We start from the raw sequence: 17399 nt of genomic DNA on the forward strand, positions 1-17399 counted from the left end.
ATCATAAAAATACCAAAAATACTTATCTTATCATTATGATCAATATCAGATCTCACTTTCGTAAGTGACCGTGAAGGGATTGACAACCCCTTTATCGCGTTGGTTGCGAGGTTCTTATTTGTTTGTGTAGGTACGAGGGACTTGCGTGTGGCCTCCTACTGGATTGATACCTTGGTTCTCAAAAACAGAGGGAAATACTTACACTACTTTGCTGCATTACCCTTTCCTCTTCAAGGGAAAACCAACGCAGTGCTCAAGAGGTAGCATCCACCTCCACCTAAAGGTGATCATGTGTTTGAATTAAAAAATTGCCTGCTACACTAAAATATGCTTATCTTGATGAAAAGAAGATATATCCTATTATTATTAATGCTAACTTTTTAGAGCATGAAGAAAAGATTACTTAAAAGTCCGAGGAAGCACCGTGCTGCTATTAGATGTACTCTTGATGATCTTAAGGGCATTAGTACCAGTCTATGTCATCACAAGGTTAATATGGAACCTGATGCTAAACCAGTTGTTGATCATCAATGATGATTAAATCCTAAGATGAAAGAAGTGGTAAGAACTGAAATATTAAAGCTTCTAGAAGCAGGTATAATTTATCCTATAGCTGATAGTAGATGGGTAAGTCCTGTTCATTGTGTCTCTAAGAAAGAGGCATTACACTTGTTCCTAATGATAAAAATGAACTTATTCCACAAAGGATTGTGACTGGTTATAGGATGGTAATTGATTTTAGAAAACTAAATAAAGCCACTAGAAAAGATCATTACCCTTACCCTTTATTGATCAAAGTTAGAAAGATTGTCTAAGCATACACACTTTTGCTTTCTTGTTGGATATTCCGGTTTCTCTCAAATACCTGTATCACAACCCGACCAAGAGAAAACCACTTTTACTTGCCCTTTTGGAACTTATGCTTATAGACGCATGCATTTTGGTTTATGCAATGCACCTGCTACCTTTCAAAGATGTATGACTGCTATATTCTCTGACTTATGTGAAAAATTGTTGAGGTTTTCATGGATGATTTTTCTGTTTACGGAACTTCTTTTGGTGATTTCTTAAGCAACCTTGATCGAGTTTTGTAGAGATGCAAACAAACTAATCTTGTCTTTTATTGGGAGAAGTGACACTTTATGGTAAATGATTATCTTGGGGCATAAAATTTCTGAGTGTGGCATTGAAGTGGATAAGGCCAAAGTTGATGCAATTGAGAAAATGTCATGTCCTAAAGATATTAAAGGTATCCGAAGTTTCCTGGGTCATGCAGGTTTCCATAGGAGGTTTATTAAAGACTTCTCTAACATTTCTAGGCCTCTTACTAATCTCTTGCAAAAAGATGTTCCACTTATTTTTTATGATGATTGCGTAGAAGCCTTTGAAACACTTAAGAAAGCCTTAAGTTCTGCACCTATTGTTGTAAGTGCATCTAGTGTCCCTTAGTGATTTTGGTGTATTGAAGACTTATAGGTTAAGGGACTAATGCGTTTGTGAGTGTACACAGGTCTATAAGTCTATGAGGAGTTTGATATTTACAGAGAAAGTCGACCCCTAAAAATGAATATCTTCAACTGAAGACTTTGGCTTTCTGAAGACTTTGAAAGTGAAGAAATTGGTGTGGCCTTGAAGACTTGGTATTCATACGAGGAATATGAAGCGTGAAGATTTTCTTTTCGTAGTTTCATTTTCTCTTTCTTGAGTCATAGGAAACACCATACTATTAAAAGGGTCAAGGTAAAACTAAGGAAAAGTTTCCAAGTGATGCTCATCTCAAAATCCTACACCTACCAATCCTTTCAAGTGAAGCCATTGGAAATCTCATACAGTTCAGTCAATTTCTTCAGTGATAGAGGCGAAGATCTTCTGGTCTTTGAGGGATTTGTTCTGACCGAGGAGTTAGGAATTTGCCAGTGCGGATTGCCTACAAGTATGGATGGAAATTTTACCCATGGACATGGATACCCATGGATATCCGACCCGAATGGATAGGGTTTGGATATGCTTTTGTGCCCATGGGCAGCACCCAAACTCGACCCGGTTGCTCGTGGGTAGGGCATGGATCTAATCTTGTGCCCATGGGTATACCCAAACCCGACCCGATAGTATGATTTAATGGGCCAAAATCTGTTATCCCTACCCCACAGTCAAATGTCCCACTGTAATTTTCCACTTTGTTATCTAAAACATGCAAAAGAAATTGCATAATCCTCGTCGTAACTTCTATTAGTTGACATTCAATCCCCGCCGTAACATACTACAGTGCACCTTCCCTTATTTTTATCTCCTTGTTAAATTACTCATCATTCTCATCTTTTAGAAAAAAACTAAATTATATTAGGTTGTTAGTGGACGTTGATTTGCCATAAGTTGATGTTTACCATAAGTGAAACCTAGCCTACCATGAGGTGAAGAACAAAGAAGCTTATGTTAACATTGTGCTATGTCTTATTTATATTTCTTGAGAGGACCCAGTGGATATCCAGTGGGTATGGATATCCATCGGATTTGTACATGGGCACAAATTTTCACCTGTGGATTTTTTCATGGATGGGCAAAGACTGTCTTCATGGATATGGATATGGATTTTATATTGTTCAACCCGATCCAAACCCGACCCATTGCCATCCTTACCTACAAGTGAGGAACATGATAGCCGTGAGGAATTTGATAGTCAAATTTCTGACCGTTGTTGTGCTATGCGCCAGCTACCCAAAATATCTGGCCACCTAACGGTCATATCATTAAAGGGAATTTATGTCTTATCATGTCAGGCTGCTCCCTAGGCTATAAATAGTCGCCCCCTACAACCACTAGCTGGTTGGATGCTCTGAGAGAAACTGATACTTGTCATTGAGAGCATCCTATCCTTCGAGGACTTTGAGCGAAAATCATCAAGTGAGGAAAACCCAAACCCAAACACCTACAAACCCAAAATGATTGAGCATCACTGAAGAGATTATTCCTGTGTAGAATCGACGCTTGTTACCTTTCAGGACTATGCATCCTCCAGACGGTTAGGCATCTTGGTCTAGAGCATGCAAGAGGAAATTGTGGATCACCGAGTGACCTGGTCTGTGAAGGTTTGGAAGTCACCTGAAGACTTACCACAAGTGATTGGGCGAGGTCTGTGTGACCTTAGCTCAAGGATAATACGGTGAGGACTGTGTGTCTGGGACTGTGTGTCCTCAGGTTTAAATACCTAGCAGCTCCAACCAGACGTACGACTGTCACAACAGTTGGAACAGGTCTACCAAATCACTGTCTTCACCGAGCTACTGGTTCTATTTCCTCAACCCTTTCATTTCCTTATTTCTATGTAGAAGTACTTGATCGTTACTGCTTGAAGACTTTGACTAAAGACTTTCTCAATTTCCTCAATCCCAATACTTCAGTCACTTTGTCTTCAACCTGCGTATCCTGTGTTCACGCTACTTGTACTATGTGCTTGTTTTCATTTCATCATGATGACTGTGCTACTACTCTGTTATGCTTTCATCTGAGTACTTATTCCGCTGCTAAGTAGTTTGTAGCTTAGGAATTTCCTCACCCTGAAATTCCTCAGTGATGAATTTGTAAAAATCGCTTATTCACCCCCCTCTAGTCGATATAACACTCTTTCAATTGGTATTAGAGCAAGGTACTCCCTTGTTCTGTGTGATTTTGGTTTAACCGCCTGGAGTTTTAGTTATGTCGACTGCAGGCATGATCAAGGTCTCTGCTGGGTGTCCTACCTTCGACGGGACGGACTACCCCTACTAGAAGAATAAGATGCGAATGCATCTTGAGGCAATTGACAACGATCTCTGGTATGTTGTGGAAAATGATGTGCCCTTCCTCACTCCTGCCATTAACGCTGCTGATGTGAAGAGATTCAACCAACTCGACTCTCAAGCGAAGAACATCATATGTGGCCATCTGAGAAAAGGGCAGTATGGCAGAGTGAGTGCTTTGGAGACAACAAAGGTTATCTGGGATAGGTTGTCCAAGGTCAACGAAGGAGTCTCAACACAGCGTGACTCTCGAGTTGACGTTCTTTGCAATCTCTTCAACCGCTTCAAAAGACTCAACAATGAAAATGTTCAGCAAACCGTCGATCGCCTCACTGACATTTCAAATGAGCTTCAAGCACTTGGTGCCACTGACATCACCGACCATGAGGTGGTGAAGAAATTGCTGAGATCGCTTGATTCCTGATTTGGCACTCTGGCATTGATGATACAAGAAGGTGGAGACTACAAGTCACTTGATCCCACTGATATCCTCGAGAGGCTAAGCACTTTTGAATTCCAACTTGATGAGAAGAGAGATCTTTATGGACCAAGCTATGGCAAAGCTCGCGCTCTGAAGGCCAAGGCAGTCTCTGAATCTGAAGATGAGGATTCTGGTAGCAGCCTTGGTGATCCTGAAGAATTGAGCCAGGAGCTAGCAATGCTCGTGAGGAAATTCCAGAAGTTCTCAAGGCGTGGTCGCTTTGGTAAATCCTCAAGAAGTGATGACATGAGATCAGATTCCTCATCCCGTGACTACAAGAAGAGAACTTGCCACAAATGCAAGAAACCTGGTCATTACATTACCGACTGTCCTCAATGGGAGAAGGAATCAAAGAAGAAGAAATACAAGGATTACAGTTCTGGCGACTCGAAGAAGAAGAAGAAATCTTAAAAGTCCTCATCATCAAAATCTTCAAAGCCTTCATCTCACAAGAAGAGCAGCTCCAAAAAGGATCGGGCATTTATTGGCAAGGAAATGGACTCTGAAGCTGAATTTGAGGAAAATGAGGAAGAGGAGGCATCTGAGGAGTCACACTCTGGTGTGGCGAGCCTAGCCCTTGGTACTGCTGTCATCAGCAAGTCCATCTTCAACTCTGAGAAAAATGACTTCGCCAACACTGCTGACAACGGCGATCATGACTACGCTCCCACCTATTGCTTCATGGCAAAAGATTCCAAGGTACTCAAATACCCCTCCTCTGAATCAAGTGAGGATGAATCTGATGAAAACCTCAAGCCTAGCTACTCTAAACTTGCTAAGATTGCTATGAAACAACAAAAGGCTTTTGAAAAGGTCCAAAACATGCTAGACAAAAGTGATGACCTGTTGGGTGAAGAAATGGATCGAACTCAAACACTGACTGATAATCTTCTGAGACTCCAGACTAAGTTTGATAACCTTCAGAGTCATCATAACACTCTCTTATCTAATCATGAGAAGCCTTCTTATGAATTTCTTCAAAGAAAGCCTCAAACGGCATCAGGCTCTTTGTGATGTGCTTAAAAAGCAGATCCTCATCAGGAACCCTAGAAAAGAGGGTATTGCCTTTGAGAGGAAACTCAATGCTGATGGGACCTACTGAAAACCTGAGCAGTATCCAAAACCTCATGGGTTGCTGCAAAGGGACCTCTAGTAGATCCATCCACTTTATCTAGCTTTACATGTGAATCTTCATATTCTTCTGATGAGTCATTTGACTCCAACTATAAACGGTTCAAAAATCAGAATGGTGAAGTATTTGCTAGATGTGTTGGCACTAACTGCAAGAACGGTCCCCCTATGAAGAAAATCTGGGTTCCCAAAAGGTGTGTCGAAAGTCTGGTGAATGTCATCATGACACCACCTATGAAGAATAGGAATCTCAGACCAAATTCTTCATATGGACTAAAGTCCTCATATGGACCAAATTCCTCACGTGGATCAAAAACCTCATATGGATCCAGATCCTCGTATGAACATCATCGTGCTAACACTTCTGTTTCGTAGGGAAAGCCTAAGGGCTATGAATATGTGCATTATTCTTCAAATCATTATGTTCATAAGTCCTCGAAGAATTTCTCTGCTTATTCATATGCTTACTCTAACCCCTCTTTTGTGAAACAAAGTGGAATGGCTTCTTTGCCACCTTTTTCTTATGGAGCTCGCAGAATGATGAACTCTTTGCCACCCCTCTAGATGTGGGTGGTGAATAAAAAGAACTAATCTCTTATGCAAGGTCAGGTCTCCAAACGAACTTAAACGTCTGAAGAATTTGTTGGAGACATGAATATGCTTGAAAGGACGCAAGCTAATCATGAAGAAATGAATTTTCATTTCTCACGTCCTCATACTACTATATATATGTTCTATTTCTTGATGAAATTGATCTAATGAATTTGATGTCATATTCTTCACTGATGAAGTACATGAGTTCGTAAGATGCACTAATTCATCTGCAGGATGATCAACCCAAAGCCACCGAGTGGGTCCTCGGCAGTGGATGTACAAATCACATGACTGGTGATAGGAACTTATTGATGGACACTGCTTTATCTCCATCGCATCTGAAGCATATCACCTATGCTGACAAAGGCAAAAGAAAGGTATTGGGTCTAGGTAAGGTTGCGATCTCAAAGGGTCGACACATGGACAAAGTCATGCTTGTCAAGTTCTTAGGGTTCAACCTCATGTCTGTCTTTATGCTATGTGATCTTGATATGGTTGTTGTCTTTGGCAAGTATCATTGTGTTGCAATCATGGAAGCTTACAATTCCAAAGTCTTCGAAGGCTTTATGAGAGGAGACTTCTATATTGTTGATTTCTCTACAGGACCACAACCTGCTACATGTCTACTTGCAAAAGCTTCAGAAGGCTGGTTATGGCATCGACGACTTGGTCATGCTGGCATGAGGAACTTGCACACGCTCGCGAAGAAGAAGCATGCCATTGGCATCGAGGGCATCAAATTCCTCAAGGATCACCTGTCTGGAGCTTGTGAAGCTGGAAAGATGACCAAGGCCTAGCATCCCTCAAAGACTATCATGACTACTACTCGTCCATTTGAATTGCTTCACATGGATCTCTTCGGCCCTACTCATTATGCCACATTCACTAATGTTGCATCTTTATATGGCTTTGTTATTGTTGATGACTATTCTCGTTACACATGGGTGCATATCATCACTTACAAAACTAAAGTGTCGGAAGTCTTCAGACGTTTTTCCTCGAGGGCTTCAACCAACTTTGGTGTGAAGATTAAGCACATTAGAAGTGACAATGGGACCAAGTTCAAGAATACTGGTCTTGATGACCATCTTGATGAACTTGGTATTACTCACGAGTTATGTCCTCCTTATACTCCTCAGCATAATGGAATCATGGAGCGCAAGAACAGGACTCTTGTTGAGATAGCTCGCACTATGCTTGATGAATACAATACGCCTCCTTGCTTGTGGCCTGAGGCAATTGATACTGCGTGCCACATCATCAACAGGGTATATCTTCACAAATTCTTCAAAAAGACCTCATATGAACTCCTCACTGACAAGAAACCCAATGTGAGTTATTTGAAAGTCTTCAGTGCTAAATGTTGCATTAGAGATCCTCATCACAATTTTAAATTTGCACCGAAAGCACATGAAGGTTTTATGCTTGGTTATGGAAAGGACTCGCACACCTACAGAGTCTTCAACACCTATCACCACAAGGTTGTTGAAACTGTAGATGTGCGGTTTGATGAAACTACCGGCTCGCAAAGAGAGCACCTACCTCATGTGCTAGATGAAATGTCACCTAAGGAATCCATTAAGTTCAAGGCTACTGAGGATGTCATTCCTACCGAAGAATCTGCTAAAGAAGTCATTCTAGAATGTGAAGAACATCATGCTGGTGCACCTAAGGAAAATGACTCTGAAGAATATGCTGAGCCCACTCAACGTCATCAACCCGCTCATCCTCGCATCGCAAATGAAGTGCAGATTGAGAGAATCATCAACGACATCAAAGAACCAGGTCCTCTCACATGCTCAAAGGCTTCACATTTGTCTAACTTTTGTGGGTACTTTGCTTTTGTCTTTATCACAAGCCCACCAAATTACATGAGGCATTTCTGGAGCCTAAGTGAATTCAAGCGATGCAAGAGGAACTTCATCAATTCGAGCTCAACAATGTCTGGGAACTTGTCAAGCGACCAGACCCACGCAAGCACAATATCATCGGCACCAAATGGATCTACTGCAACAAGAAAGATGAAAATGGCCTTTTGGTGAGGAATAAGGCATGACTGGTAGCTCAAGGCTACACACATGTTGAAGGAATTGATTTCGATGAAACTTTTGCACCTGTTGCTAGACTTGAGGCTATTCGCATATTGCTTGCTTATGCTAACCATCATAATATCATCTTATATCAAATGGATGTGAAAATTGCATTCCTCAATGGTAAGCTTGAGGAATAAGTATATGTTTCTCAACCCCCAGGTTTTGAAGATCCAAAGCATCCTGACCAAGTCTTCAGACTCAATAAGGCCCTCTATGGCCTCAAGCAGGCCCCACGGGCGTGGTATGATAGTTTGAAGGAATTCCTCATCAAGAAAGGCTTCAAACCCGGTTCACTTGACCCAACTCTTTTCACCAAAGCCTATGATGATGAATTATTCATGTGCTAATGATACGTCTCCAATGTATCTATAATTTTTGATTGTTCCATGCTATTATATTATCCATCTAGGATGTTTTATATGCATTTATATGCTATTTTATATGATTTTTGGGACTAACCTATTAACCTAGAGCGCAGTGCCAGTTTCTGTTTTTCCTTGTTTTTGAGTATCACAGAAAAGGAAAACCAAACGGAGTCCAATTGACCTGAAATTTGATGGAGCTTATTTTTGGACCAGAAGAAGGCCATGGAGTAAAATATTTGGCCAGAAGAGCCTCGGGCTGCCCACGAGGGTGGGGGGCCTGCCCACTCCCCTGGGCACGCCTCCCAGCCTTGTAGACAGCCCGGAGACCCCCCTAACTTGTTCTCGATGCCAAAACCTCTTATATATATATACATAAACTTCCACAAAGAAACCTAGATCGGGAGTTACGCTGCCAGAAGCCTCCGTAGACACCAAAAACCAATCTAGACCCATTTTGGCACCCTGCCGGAGGGGGAGGGGAATCCCTCTCTGGTGGCCATCTTCATCATCCCGGTGCTCTCCGTGACAAGGAGGGAGTAGTTCTCCCTCGAGGCTGAGGGTATGTACCAGTAGCTATGTGTTTGATCTCTCTCTCTCTCTCGTGTTCTTGAGTCGGCACGATCTTGATGTATCGCGAGCTTTGCTATTATATTTGGATCTTATGATGTTTCTCCCCCTCTACTCTCTTGTGATGAATTGAGTTTTTCCTTTGAAGTTATCTTATCGGATTGAGTTTTAAGGATTTGAGAACAGTTGATGTATGTCTTGAATGTGCTTATCTGTGGTGACAATGGGATATCATGTGATCCACTTGATGTATGTTTTGGTGATCAACTTGCGAGTTCCGTTACCTCATGAACTTATGCATAGGGGTTGGCACACGTTTTCGTCTTGACTCTCCGGCAGAAACTTTGGGGCACTCTTTGAAGTTCTTTGTGTTGGTTGAATAGATGAATACTCCCTCCATCCCAAAATAAGTGTGTTATGCTTAGTACAATTTTATACTGAACCTAGTACAAAGTTAAGACACTTATTTTTGGACAGAGGGAGTATCAGATTGTGTGATACATATCGTATAATCATACCCACTGTCGGTGTCAAAACTGGCGGATCTCGGGTAGGGGGTCCCGAACTGTGTGTCTAGGTCGGATGGTAATAGGAGACAGGGGACACTTTGTTTTACCCAGGTTCGGGCCCTCTCGATGGAGGTAAAACCCTACTCCTGCTTGATTAATATTGAAGATATGGGTAGTACAAGAGTAGATCTACCACGAGATCAAGGAGGCTAAACCATAGAAGCTAGCCTATGGTATGATTGTGTATGGAGTTTTTTCTCTACGGGGTACAACCCTCCTGTTTATATAGACACCGGATAGGGTTAGGGTTACACAGAGTCGGTTACAATGGTAGGAGATCTTGAATATCACATCGCCAAGCTTGCCTTCCACGCCAAGGAAAGTCCCATCCGGACACGGGACGAAGTCTTCAATCTTATATCTTCATAGTCCAGGAGTCCGGCTGAAGGTATAGTCCGGCTATCCGAACACCCCCTAATCCAGGACTCCCTCAGTAGCCCCTGAACCAGGCTTCAATGACGATGAGTCCGGTGCGCAAATTGTCTTCGGCATTGCAAGGCGGGTTCCTCCTCCAAGTCCTTCATAGAAGATTGTAATCACCAAGAGTAGTTTCCGGCTCTGTGAAATAAGTTTCCACATATTGCTATAGAGAGAATAATATTAACACAAATCAAATCTGCTGACGTATTTTGCAGTGCGCCATCACACTACAGCCAAGTCCTCTACTCGAATCGTTTTTACTTCCCCACCTCAGCATGTTTTGCGAGGTGGCTTCCTTGGCACGTCTTGTCAAAGCAGAGATCGTGTGCCCTTTTTACGGGATTCTCATTAATACGGATGTGGGTAACCCGATCGTGCCCGTTAGCATGTTTTCTCGATTAAAGGCGAGTCCCAAACGGTTACGGGGAGGGCTCCTGGTATTCAACCTCTTATAAAGAGACCAAGGCCTTACTCCTTTTTCCAACCTCAAACGAGTTCGCCCGTCGCCTCGAGTTCTAACACCCTAGGCTACAGATTCCAGGCGCTTCGGACCTTCGACAATGTCCGGTTCTGACCTTCAAGGCCGATGGATGCCCTCCTCTGTCACGGAGGAGGATGTGCTAAAGTTGACAGAGGCTAAGTTCCTGACCGCCGAAATTCCGCATAGGTTGCCTGCTCAAGGGCAAGCTATTCCCAATCCCCAGCCCAGTGAGAGCGTAGTGTTCATGTCTCACTTCCTTCGGGGGTTAGGCTTCCCGGTGGATCCCTTCATGAGGGGGCTGCTATTCTATTACGGGCTGGAATTTCATGACTTAGCTCCGGAGTCCATCCTCCAAATTTCCTCATTCATCATTGTGTGCGAAGTGTTCCTCCGCGTTACTCCTCACTTCGGCTTATGGCTCAAGACTTTTGGAGTGGAGCCGAAGATGATCGAGGGACGGCACGCAGAGTGCGGAGGTGTCGTCATAAGTAAGAATGCTGATGCTCCATGGCCCGAGGGCTTCTTTCAAGAGGAGCTCGGCTTGTGGCAACAAGAATGGTTCTATATCACCGCTCCCAGGAGCGCCAAGTGGGCGGCGCCTCCTGCCTTTTGCTCGGGTCCCCCATCACGGCTAGCGTCATGGGTCAACAAAGGATTGGATTGGGGTTTGCCCAAAGACGTGCCCCTATTACAGGGCCGAATTAAAGATCTCTTGGAAGGACACCTCAGTTTGGTCAAGGTGATGCAGGTCATGCTGATTCGCCGAATATTGCCCGGCAAACGTCGCCCCCTTCGCCTGTGGGAGTTTAATCCAGAGGGGCCGCGAGCTCTCCAAAATTTTATGGGCGCAACGCCCGAGGAGATGTATAAACTGTTCTTCGGATCACAAGAGATGTGTCCGGATTCAACCGAGGACGCAGGCTTAAGCTGCAATCGCCCGGATACTCAAGTAAGCAACCTTGTGCCCAGACCTTCTATTCGTATAATCGTCATAAACTTGCCCCTAAAAGAGCAGTCTTTTTGAACAGGAGTGGACAGCGAAGGCGAAGCTGATCAGGTGTCCGGCTCCCCTTCCTGAAACCAGGCCGGATCCTGTGCTAGTCAGGATGCTGGAGATAATGCCTTTGGAGAGGGAGGACAAGGAAGCTACGGCCTCCTCAAAGGAGGCTGCTCGTAAGGGAGGAACCGACAATTCCTCTCCTAAAGGGAAGAAGAGAGCTGCTTCTAACGACCCAGAAACCATGGCCTCCAAACGGGGGAGAAAATCCTCGTCAGAGGGTCCGACGCCAGGAAGTTCCTTGGCCAGACTACGCCCTCAAGGGGATCAACCCTCAAGCGAGCCGTAAGTGGAGAAAAGATTTTCCTTTTGAGGGATGAGAGAAATCCGTGATTTTGCATCTGAGAAGATTTAGCCGAAATTTTACCTTGTAGCTCGGACCTCAGCCCCTCGCAGCAGAGCTCGTCTTCGGGGGATCTTCTTCCGAAGATGATGGAGAGCGGAACACCTCCCCCTGCCGTGCCGCCCAGCGAGGCGGGCGACCTTGAGGTGTCGTCGCGGAGGGTTTCTCCGAATCCGGCAGGGATGGGAAGTGGCAGTGCGGCCCCCCGAAGTCCTCCGCGTCCGGTCTTCGATAGAGGCCATAGGACAAGTCCGGCACCGTCTGGTGCTCGGCCGGAAGAACTAAAGATTCTGCTGGGGTGAGCTTCTATCTTAGAAGAGCACCGTGCCTTGATGGGCACGGTGATTGAAAGGATTTCATCCGCAGAAAGCGGATTGCATGAGGCCGTCAAAAGTTTACTGACGGGTTTTGAGGTATGTTAGATAATGTACACTTTTGTCAGTTGCACATAAATAAGATGCACCCTGTGTAGATAGTAGCCCCTGAGACTCTGCGTGTTGTCAAGAAATGACGACACATAGAGGATCATAATCCCAGGTCTAAGATGTCTCCTTTGAATGTAGGTGGCGAGGTGTCCGGAATCAAACCGGACTAATGATTTGGCCGAACTAAAGTGGCAACTGGACGTGGCAGATGCTGACATCACGCTTGTCAACAAGCGGCTTGATGAGGCTCAAGGTATGTAATTCTTCGGGCGGCATCAGGTAAGAGGAGCTTCATGCCTGTGTCTTACAATGTGTGTGCTTGATGCAGATGGTACTGCCGCCATGGAGAATCTTAGGGCAGAACTTGCCCGAGCTAAGGAGCAAGCCAGAAAAAGTGATGCGGCTGCCAAGAAGGCCCTTGAAGAGCTGAGAGCCGAACAGGCTGCTCGCTGCCGAAGCAAAGAGGAGATGGCCGAGATGGCCGAGAAGTTAAAGAGCGCTGCAGACCGTTGCGAACTTCTTGAGAAAGAAGACCGGGCGAGACAAACATATTTAGAAAAGGTCGTTGCCGATGCCAAGGACGCTCGCTCTGCGATGAGAGCTGCGAAAGAGGAGCTGCGTCAGGCCGAACAGATTGCGGCTGGAAAGCCCTTTATGCCGCAGAGGAAGTTTTGTGATCCGAAGTTTGCTCCGTTGAACCGGATGTGGAGTGTGAAGGATACCTATCTGGACTTGGCAACGAGTGCCGCTGATGCGACCAAACACTTTCGATGTCAAAATGATTGCGAAGTGGAAGAGCTTTTCTGGTCACAGTTTCATAATCCAGAGCGTCCACTGGCAGTGGACGATCGTTTGGCTCAGTGGGCCGAACTGAATAGGTTGTCCAGACTCGCCATGAAGTACGTCATGGATCATCTGTGGCCGAGGAGATCGGAGCCGAAGAGTTATTTCAGCTTGGTGCAGGAATTTCTTGACGCGGTGCCGCGTATAGATGCAATTAAGAGGTCAGCATGCATAGAGGGCGCTAGGATGGCTCTAGCCCGTGTTAAGACATACTGGGCAGAGATGCAGACCACTGTTGTTGCGTCCCGAGATTCGGACCAAAGCCGAGTACCTTCCGAGAACTATTTTCAGGAAGTTCTTGAAGGCGCTCGTGTAATAGAGACGCAGTGCCCGAAAGATGCTATGTTATGATAGCATATGTAATTATAAATTAATATTTTGATAAAGTGTAGTGGCTGATTTTATACTTGTGCCTCCAAGTATTGTAAACACCTTCTAATCGGCCGTTTTAAGATATATATATATCTATATGTATAGAATCTGAAAGATGGCAGTCGTTGGCTTCAGCCCCCACGCACATAGTGCGGGGGTGCTCGCGGAAGACGCATTCTCACACTTAACCCAACGTCTTGGTCCTACAAAGGAGGTGATAGCGCAGCGGGCCAGGCAACCGGACTATAATGCTTTAACACTTCCACTTAGCCATAGGAGTTTGAAAATGAGACTCTTTAGGTAGCTCCTTGGTGGCCACTGCGCTCGTCCGAATTCGGGGCGCGTATGTGCCTGGCCGGGAAGCGGTCCTTCGTCAAGGCGGAGGAATCCGATAGATTCCGATCGGTCATCGAGTGGCTGGCCAGTCTCATGCTACATCATGACAGTCAGTTTTCGGCTTTCTCTACTGAGGTGCTCGCCCTGGCCGAACCCGGGGCACAATCGCAGTAGTTCTCCTGGTGCTACCTTAGCCGATAGAGCGGAACGTAAGGTAGCCGAACTCAGGAGCCGGGCAACCCAACATTTGACCAAAGACATGATTCGGAGCTGATGCATATAATGCCAAAACACGCGACGCCGAACATTCCCTAAGGTGTTCGGTCTTTATGAGTGCGGGCCAAAAAGCACTCTTTATTGAAAAAGCCCCTAGTGTCCAGGTACATCCAAAAATTCTAACGTGGCCAGATGCCAAGACGCCAGCCTCCTCCTTGGTTATATTAGGAAGAAAAACCAGGGGATTTATAGCAACAAGAGACAGTAAAAAAAGGTTTACGCAGGGTCCTAATCTAAAAAGAATCCTTTAGGACGGGTCCCTACTGCACGTCTGCGCCTGTGTCTCCGTTGTGACGTATCCTGGACGGGCGCCGCACGACGTTCATCTGTAAAAGAGAGGAACTGAGTTGAAAAACGGGTCGTGCCGAATTTTTTTAAATAAGCAAAGTATAAAGTAAGATATGTAAGTTTGAGCTTTATTGTCTCTTATTTGTGTATGGGTGGAGCCCCTTGTGTGGGGGTATATGGCTTCTAGGCCTGCATCAATGATGATTTTGCACCGAACTCGTCTATCCGCGTTCGTGGTCTTTAAATGCCCTATTTTGAAGGTTTTTGGCCGGTGAGGCCATTTTGCTGTGGTGCTGTTAAAGCGGCCGCCCTATCCTCCGCTTGGGGAGGCGCACTTTAGTGCTTCCCCATCAAAGAGATGATGCCTCATGGACCGGGCATCTTAAGCATAAGAGATGCATAATGTGGTATTGCGTTAAATGGAGCGAAAGCTTCACGTCCCAGTAGTGCTTGATAGCGACTTGAGAACGGGACGACATGGAAGGTCAGCTTTTCACGGCGGAGGTTATCGGCAGAGCCGAATGTGACTGTGAGCCGAAGAAAACCCGTGCAATGGGTGTCCAGGCCAGGTATTACCCCTTGAAAGGAGGTTTTGCTGCGGCGGATTCTTGTTGGGTTTATCCCCATGTGCTGTATTGTATCCTGATATATCAGGTTTAGTCCGCTGCCGCCGTCCATAAGGACATTTGAAAACTTAAGTCCACCAATTATTGGATCAAGGATCAAGGCAGTCCATCCTACATTCCAGGTATTCCTAGAATAATCTAGCTGATCGAAGGTGATCGGTTTTGACAACCAGTGGCAGGATCCTTTGGGGATGGGCCGTGTGGTGCGAACCTTTACGGGCTCCGCACGTTTTGTTATGTGAAGTGAGTTCACTGTTTTTACTTCTTGTGGGAAGTTCTTTTGTTTCCTGGTGCTCTGCTGTTGGGGTTCGTCCTCGCCTTCGCTTGGTGTGTCGAGCCCCTTGTGTTCGGCATTGAGTCTGCCGGATTGTTTGAAGACCCAACAGTCTCTGTGGGTATGGTTAGCAGGCTTCCCAGGAGTACTGTGTATCTGACATATCCTGTCCAGGATTTTATTTAAGTTGGATGGATCGTCCCTGTTATTCTGGGGGGGGGCGATTTTTCCTGATTTTGTCGTGAGCCTTTGAATCCGGCGTTGACTGCCGTGCTCTTTGGACTTTTGTCCTTAGTCCGGCGATGGTCTTTGTTGCGTCACGGTCTTCCGTTTTTATCCCTGGTTTTAGCTGTACTTGGGTCGCTGGTGCTGCACCTTGCCAACCAGCTGTCCTCCCCTGCACAAAAGCGGGTCATGAGGCTTGTTAGTGCGGCCATTGTTCTTGGCTTTTCTTGGCCGAGGTGTCTGGCGAGCCATTCATCTCGGATGTTATGTCTAAAAGCTGCTAAGGCTTCGGCGTTCGGACAATCGACTATCTGATTCTTTTTAGTGAGGAATCTATTCCAGAATTGCCGAGCTGATTCTCCGGGTTGTTGAGTTATGTGACTAAGGTCGTCTACACCCGGGGGGCGGACATAGGTCCCTTGAAAGTTTGCTCAGAAAGCATCTTCGAGCTCTTCCCAGCTTCCAATTGAGTTTTCGGGAAGGCTTTTAAGCCAATGCCGGGCTGGCCCTTTAAGCTTAAGGGGTAGATATTTGATGGCGTGGAGATCATCTCCTCTAGCCATGTGAATGTGGAGGATATAATCCTCGATCCAGACTCCAGGGTCTGTTGTTCCATCGTCTGCCTCTATGTTTACGGGTTTGAATCCCTCTGGGAATTCATAGTCTAGGACCTCATCGGTAAAACATAGGGGGTGTGCGGCACCCCTGTATTTGGGTATGCCGGATTCTGATGATGGCTTCGTAGCGTTGCTTACGAGAGCTTGCTTTCTTGGCCCATAAATGGACCTGACTGGGCCATGATGCGAATCCTTAGGAGGGTCGCATGCCGATTTAGGTGCGGCGCCGCTTGTTGCCTTATGGGGTCGTCTATCCGACCGTGTGGCTTTTTCATTTTTTGAATACGAGGGCTCTGAGGCCTCTTTGTCGAATTCAGGCAGTAGCTTTCTTTTCGGATAGCTTTTAGTGCGGCGACTGTCGCCGTACTTATCTGTGGCATTGATTACCTTGCTCCATCTGATCCGGAGTGCATCTTCCGCTGTTTTTAGCTTCTGCTTCTACTTTTCTAGGCTGCGTGCAGTTGCAATGAGCCTCTCATGGAGATTCTTCTGCTTCATAGGTTTATTTGGCGCGCGGTCGTTCGGAATGCCGTTTTTGCCAGGGGAGGGATGTTCGGTTTTTCTATCCATGTTGCCCTATTCGGACGGTTGCTCTAAGGCCTGTTCGTCGTCGACCGGCTCATCCTACTCTATGGCTGGGTTTTTGTCGAGGCGGGGCTTGGGCCGGCGTTTGCGCCGCCGCCTTGATTGCGTTTTGGGGGGGGGGGGTCGATCACTCGTCCTATCCCCTTTTTCCTCGTTGTCGTTTCCCTTAGGGGTGTCCACCATGTACACATCATGAGATGGGGTGGCTGTCCAATGCCCTATGGGCATTGGTTCGTCGATATCTCCTCCATCGTCATCCATGCTGTCGATGTCCTCGGAGCCGAAGTCAGGCATGTCGGTTAGATCGTCGACAGTGGCTACGAAGTGGGTGGTGGGTGGGTTTTGAATTTCCTCACCATCCGTATCCCACCCTTGCTGACCGTAGTCCGGCCAGGGCTCTCCTGATAAAGAGAGAGACTTAAGAGAATTCAGGATGTCGTCGAAAGGCGAATGCTGAAAGATGTCTGCTGCGGTGAACTCCATTACCGGCGCCCACTCGGATTCGATTGGCAGGGGCGCGGGGGGCTCAGAGTTCGGAGAGGAATCTGGCTCCTCGGAGTCACGGGCCATGCGGAGTGCGGGGCTGGAGTTCGGCTCGATCGCCTCTGAGATCGTAGCCCCTGAGGCAGCGTCCAACTGCTGATCCTCGATCGGT

The sequence above is a fragment of the Triticum aestivum genome, chromosome 1A (genome assembly GCF_018294505.1).
Source record: "Triticum aestivum cultivar Chinese Spring chromosome 1A, IWGSC CS RefSeq v2.1, whole genome shotgun sequence".
Lineage (NCBI taxonomy): Eukaryota > Viridiplantae > Streptophyta > Magnoliopsida > Poales > Poaceae > Triticum > Triticum aestivum.